Source organism: Lactuca saligna, chromosome 1 (assembly GCF_052625555.1).
Source record: "Lactuca saligna cultivar CGN05327 chromosome 1, ASM5262555v1, whole genome shotgun sequence".
NCBI lineage: Eukaryota > Viridiplantae > Streptophyta > Magnoliopsida > Asterales > Asteraceae > Lactuca > Lactuca saligna.
The window spans coordinates 145,044,503-145,051,667 of record NC_136417.1 but is presented as its reverse complement, the minus strand read 5'-3'; the positions used below and the strand labels follow the sequence as shown (position 1 = coordinate 145,051,667).

Here is a 7,165-nt window from a genome sequence, read left to right as displayed (position 1 = left end):
CCCTTCTACTTACTTCTTGAGCCTGAGCCGGGGTAGCAACCTTTCCGGTTCCAATAGCCCAAACATTATCCCAGTTTTTTTTATCTTATCTGCAAATTTAAAAAAAAAAATCATGAAAATGATAGATGTTTGTTACTTTCACATTGTAAAAAAACGATTAAACAATTTAAAAATGAAAAATAAAACATATATTCATTTCCAAATCACCTGCAATTGCCTTAGTTTGTGCAGCAACAACTTTCATAGTTGTTCCAGCTTTTTCTACAAATGTTGGGGATTTTTTCTCTGGCTTTTGTTTTTCTAATTTTTTAAACCTTGCATACATTTCAAATTCAGTTCTTTGTAAATGTTGGAAATATGGATTTTATGTTGCTTTTGTAACATGTTGTTGGTGTTTTTAGTTTTAAATAATCTTAACCTGTTTTTATGGTGAAGCAGTGTTCACCAGAAAAATTTATGGCATTGGAAGTTACCCAAATTCTGTTGAATGCACAAGCTGTTGATGGATCTGTTCGGAAGCATGCTGAAGAGAGTTTAAAGGAATTTCAGGAGCAAAATCTACCTGGATTTCTGTTATCTCTCTCTGGAGAACTTGCTCATGATGAGAAGCCTGTTGATAGTCGTAAACTAGCTGGTTTGATTCTCAAGAATGCTTTAGATGCAAAAGAGCAACATAGAAAGTATGAACTCATCCAAAGATGGTTATCACTTGATGTGGGTGTGAAATCACAAATTAAGACATACCTATTACAGACACTCACCTCTCCTGTTCATGAGGCAAGATCAACTGCATCACAAGTTATAGCTAAAGTTGCTGGAATAGAGCTTCCACAAAAACAATGGCCTGAGCTCATCGGCTCCCTTCTATCAAACATTCACCAAGTCGCTGTTCATGTCAAGCAAGACACTTTAGAAACTCTGGGGTATTTGTGTGAAGAAGTTTCTCCAGATGTTGTAGAACAAGATCATGTGAATAAAATCCTCACAGCTGTTGTTCAAGGCATGAATTCAAGTGAAGCTAGTAATGATGTAAGACTCGCTGTAACTAGAGCAATTTACAATGCTCTTGGTTTTGCTCAAGCAAATTTCACCAATGAAATGGAACGTGATTATATTATGAGAGTTGTTTGTGAAGCAACTTGTCTTGGTTTAGTTGCAAGAACAGTAGGAAATGATATTGTTCCACTTGTGATGCCTTCCATTGAAGAAAAGATAACAAAACCAGATTAGAGACAAAGGGAAGGAGCTACTTATGCTTTTGGATCCATCTTAGAAGGTCCTTCACCCAATTAGTCGACTCCTTTAGTCAATGTTGCTCTAAACCACAAGCAAGGTTGTATACCTGCATCCATCACGTGGTTTATAATTAAATAAATTTAGGGAAATAGGGTTTTTGGTTCTACGAGTTCTTATAACCCTGGTAATCAAGAACCCTGTATTCTCACTGTATCTTGCTTATGATAATCAGACGTTTCACGTGGTTTCTTTTGCTTAAGAGTGATTATTGCTGCAATTTGTGCAGTCATGGCGACTATGGTTCATGAAGGATCTTATTTTCATGAGGCTCAATTTGATTCAAAGATGAAAGAGTTGTAAGTGTCCCTCCTATAATCCAATTGTTGATTAAATGTGAGAAATTAGCAAGGTTAATCTTTCACATGTTGATAAGTTATTGATTATACAGGCTTTCATCTGATGGACTTGTCTTTTTCACATCATATGATTTTTTTACCCATAATGGATAAGTAATAACTGTTCTATCCCCCTTACATATCAAATGGTAGAAATCGACCCTTCAGAGACTGCAGATGCAGATCCTTTATCAGTTACAAAACTTGTCAGATCTGGAAAATTTAGCTTTAGGGGTACTTTTAGTCTTTCAAAGCCAAAATCAACTAGCTCAAGGAGGAACATCCAAGTTCTAGAAGCAATTGACCACACTACCCCTACTCCCAACATGTTTTCCCAACAGGACTATGTGGGACAAGGGGGAAATATGTTGTTTTCCTCTGGAAATGATGCCTATCTTTCACCTCATGTGGGTATAGCTGTTGCCACTCAGAACTCTGATGTTTTTAGTGCTGGACTATCACTTCTTGAGCTCGAAAAGAAGGTGAGTCACATTTTTTATTCTTTAAATAATTTTGTCACCTTCTCACTCAAAAATCTATTTAACTAATGGTAATGTCTATTCTTTTTCCTCTCATAACAAACAGTGGATGTTAAAGCTTTTAATACAGATTAATCTCACTACAGACTTTCGATTCTACTTCACATGACATCCGATAGGACAAAAGTAAATACATTTACTTACACGTTACACCATTTACGGATTCTCATTTTAAATTTACAATTTAGACTCTAGATCTATATTTGACTTTACAATTTAAATTACTTAATACATGTTGTCCATTATCAGCCACACACCATGTTTTATAACAGGGATGTATTAAGCTTATGTCTGCAACAATCTGGTACTCAGTCACTTACTTGGCTTCATCTTATCAATACTCCAAATCTTTTTAAATGGCAGGCATCAGTCAAAGTTGAATTATTGAAGGTTTGGATATGAAAAGGGGACAACCAATCAAACAGTTTCCATTTTCCACCAGATTCGAACACATAACCTCTAATTAGGGTTTCAAAATGGACACTTCCATCTGGATTTAAAACCCAAAAACATTCTTGCTAATTCTGACTGTAAACTGAAGATCTGTGATTTAGAACCCTAAAATAGTCACAAATAAGAAGATTACAATTTTTTTTTCCTGGTTTCACTCCCAATGGACACTTCCATCTGGATTTTTTTTCCTGGTTTCACAAACTGAAGATCTTGAGGTTTAAATAACGTAGAGGTAGGCAGACATTTATTTATGTATCCTCTGTTGTATATTTGTATTAAAATAAATAGCTGATTGATTTAAATTTAATTTATGTGAGCGGGAGCAGGAGGTTTTGTCAATTATACGGGGTAAGTTTGACAAAGAAAAGGAAGAAGTGGATGCTAAAGCAAGTTCAAGTGTTACCGAAGACTGATTTCATGTCCCCTAAGCTTAGTGATTGTCACGTAGAGGTTCAGAAGACATGCTTGATTGTTTTCCTGATCAAGGCGATAATTCTGTATCGATGGATGACCACATCATCTGCTGGCAGCATGACTCCTAGGTCGCCATTGATGACACCAAAAACCAGCCAGATAGACTTGTTATTGGCAGGGATGGGTGCCTATTCTGAACATGATGACCTTCCACAGGTAGGTAATAGGTTCTTATTTGTTATGAGATATAGGTACTGATATTCAAATATTTGTAGATGAATGATCTTGCTGATATTGCTCGATGTGCTGGCAATACGCCATTGGATGATGACTGATCTTTGTCATATCTGCTGACGTGTCTTGATGACTTAAGAGTCGTGATCGACCGGAGAAAGTTTGATGCCCTGACCGTTGAGACATTTGGAGCACGCATAGAGAAGCTTATTCGGTGATAACATTTTTATAATAAACATGTTTTTTATGAGGTGTGTGTTTGTTAAATCATAAATCATAAATCATAAATGTTAATTATTAGTTGTTACAAGCAGGGAGAAGTATTTGCAGATTTGTGAGATGGTTGATGATGAAAAAGTTAACATCGCAAGCACGGTTATCGATGAAGATGCTCCATTGGAGGATGATGTGGTACGGAGCTTGAGAACCAACCCTATACATTCCGGAAATAAGGACCGCACTTCCATTGATGACTTTGAGATTATAAAACCGATTAGTCGTGATGATGCAATTGTATATAAATGAGTTCATTTTTTATAACATTTACTCACTTTTGGAATAACGATTTGTATTTGACATATTAGTGAAATGAATTGTCTTTGTTATTTATGGTATTTTATTTTCTATTATGAGATTTTTAATGTATTACTTAATTTGAAAATTAGTAAATCTATAAATAATATTTTTTTTAAACATTTAAAATTATGATACGCAAAAATGTGTGTCATCTTCATTTATGACATGGCCTTTCTTGACAAGGGCTTTCTTGATACGCATTGCGTGTCATTAACATGCGCGTCATAAAGTTACGACACACGAATGCGTGTCGTCTTCCTTTATGGCATGGCCTTCCTTGATACGCAATGCGTGTCGTAAACGCGCGTCGTAATTGCGCGTCGTAAATGAGCGTCGTAAATGAGCGTCGTAAATGCGCCTCGTCTATAGATGACGCGCAAAAGCGAGTCGTCTCTCTTTATGACAGGGCCTTCCTTGACGCGCATTTGCGCGTCGTCTGAGCCTTTTACGACGCGCAATGAGCGTCGTAAAAGGCTGTTTTTCTAGTAGTGTGCCTCTCCAGATCTATGAGCTCCCGCCACCCCACTCCTTCTTTGACAACTTCCTCTTCTTCTTCTTGGCTATCCTTTGCCAAAACAAGCTTTCCAAGGTCAAACACACCTAACAATGGAGGTGGGACTGCTATCTAGTGCTTTCTGAGGGGAAAAGAGTGCTTATGGAGGCTAGGGTTGGAACCATAATGTTCCTTATATAGTGGCTGACCCTAAATTTAGGGTTCCTGTATGATAGATGTACGTTGGGCATACATCCAGTACGCTGGGCGTACGTCGAGAGACCTCCGCGTTTATTTACTCCATTACGCTGAGCGTACATCCAGCTCATGCTAGGCTTACCCAACCAAACATGTGCATGCATGTCTGGAATGCATGGGACCCCTTTGCTAAACTTCCCCTTTAGGGACCATTGTATCCAATATTTTCAATTTACAACATCTCCTTCGTCCTAAGTCCGTTCCCGACGAACTTTATATCCACATAAAGGTGGCGAGAAGACCTACGCTTCTAGCGACACACCCCGACCCAAAAACCCTTTTCGAATAAAACCTAATACCCATAAAAGACCGAAACTCCCTTACTCTTGATCTCGGGAACCCATAAATAGATATTTTTGTTGGGTTTTGAGCATTCTAACACTCCTAAGTGTACATGCAACCCTAAATACCTTGGATCTATGTTTTCTCTATTATACATGCAAATAAGAACATCCAAGGTATTATCCTAATCTAGCATACAAAACAATGAGTGTAACAAGATAGAATACATACCTCTTTGATGTAGAAAGTCTTCATGAAGCTTGAGTGCCTAGCCCCAATAGTGTGGAAGCCTCAAATGGAATCACAATCATCAAAACACTTATAATAACTTGAGAGAGTTCTACAATTCATGAAATCGGCTAGCCCTCTCTAGAATAATACTAGTGGCCGATTTTTGTCAAGAATAAGATCTTTATATAGTGTTACAATTAGGGTAAATCCTTAATTGCCATGGCTTTCCATTTCCTTGGATCCATGGGTTCAAATACACCATGGAGCATCCATGGACCATCCTATGGGTTTTAGCCCAACTTGATTATCCATGGAGCATTAGCCCACTATATAAGTATGGATGATTTACACAATCAACCCATATATTTAATTAGTCTTCTTTTGATCACTTAATTAATCCTAGATTAATTCTTGATCAATACTAATTAAATAATATTATTATTCTTGTTATTAATATACTAGAACTTATAATATATTAATAACCATAAGTGTCTTATTTCTCTCATTATAGTCTATCCAAGTGCATGAAGGTATGCAACCCAAATGGACCATGCCGGGTCGGGTCAAGTCTTACCAATTAGAGTTATGGACTTAGACATTAATCCAACAGTCTCCCACTTGGATAAGTCTAAAACTATTTATTGCGTATGACTTCAGGAACCAACTGGCAATCGTAGCTCTCAAAAGCTTCTGTCGAACTCTGACCTTGTAGATGAACTCTGATCTTGTCAATGACTTGTCCATTAGATAAGGGATCATATAACCCTCTGTTCTCATGATATCAGCCGGACAAATACATGGAACAACGTCGTACTTATTGTCCAGCAGTTTGTTTCCCGATTTTCGATTTGTTTGACAAAGAACTTAATCGAACACATCAATTCAGTTCTGACCGGCCGGTACATAGGTCACAACAAAATCATCGAGGGGACCAGATATCGCTTCTATTTCTAGAAGGAACAGATAAACTTCGACTCATATGCTTGTTCTACTACTTGTTGAATTGTACACAAAGGCACGTTTTATAACATCAAGTTACTGATGCGTTTACGTGCAATCAAGGCACAACCAACTCATAGGTAACAACTCATATCTCTAGGTTTGAAGATTTATATGATATTACCGTCTCACGGTCACTCGAGATAAATTCCATGAAGTGATACAAGTGAGCGTGGGTTTATTCCAATACTCATAACTTATGAGCACTCATGAATGTTGTAGCAACCATTGCAATGACTAAACCCATTTAGCCATCTACAAACCCGATTCATGACAGTCTTGATTCATACCTACTTCCAACATATGAACGACTGTGGAGTGTTTAAATAACTTAGTCATTCAGAAAGAATAACCTAGCTATTTTGGAAGTCAAAACATGCAAAGTGAAACACAATAATAATCGAATCTAATATGGTCTCAGAACCCTTCTGAATATAAATAAAACCACCTTTTATTTATCACCATATTGATTACACATTATTCAATGTTTCAAATAATCAACTTAAGACTTGAATAAAAACAACAGTCATCCCATGCTCCTAGCATGTACACTTTGTTTTTCTAAACAATAGTTATGCCATACCCCAAGTACGCACACTATGTTTGTCTATGATCCTTACATTGTGATGTAGATCAATTGAACATGATTCCAATGATACTCATTTCACAATCCCAAATCCTTATTGTAAATGTAAGAATTTCTAATTTCTACCATTTACCAAAAATCTATTAGACTTTAAACTTATATGCATTGTTCCTCTTGTAATGATTATTCACAAAGTCACCAAAACCTTGTCACTAGTCATTACAGAGTATTCCAAAGAAGGTCAACTTCTATGGAACGAAAGTCTCATATTCAAAGTACATTGCTTTGAACATCCTTCTTGCATTAAGGTTTTCTAATCTTACATAGATTGAATAACTTCCACCTATGGACACATTTCCATAGTCCCATTTTGAATATCACTTCCGAACAAGAGTTACTTCTTTTCAGAAAATGTCAATATGGTCCTGCTAAAATTAACACTATACTTCCAAATGTCCTTGAGCAACCA

The 7,165-nt window shown here is 36.8% G+C and overlaps 1 long non-coding RNA gene and 1 pseudogene across 2 annotated transcripts; both read left to right on the top strand.

Annotated features, from left to right (window-relative positions):
• Positions 1-429: 429 nt before the first annotated feature.
• Positions 430-1,602, top strand: LOC145001018 (importin subunit beta-1 pseudogene; annotated as a pseudogene). Its single transcript, XR_013661447.1, has 2 exons — positions 430-1,333; positions 1,523-1,602. The product of XR_013661447.1 is annotated as an importin subunit beta-1 pseudogene (transcript).
• A 1,451-nt stretch (positions 1,603-3,053) lies between these two features.
• Positions 3,054-3,726, top strand: LOC145001011 (uncharacterized). Its single transcript, XR_013661446.1, has 3 exons — positions 3,054-3,253; positions 3,313-3,485; positions 3,586-3,726. It is a non-coding gene; the product is annotated as an uncharacterized LOC145001011 (long non-coding RNA).
• The last annotated feature ends 3,439 nt before the right edge of the window (positions 3,727-7,165 follow it).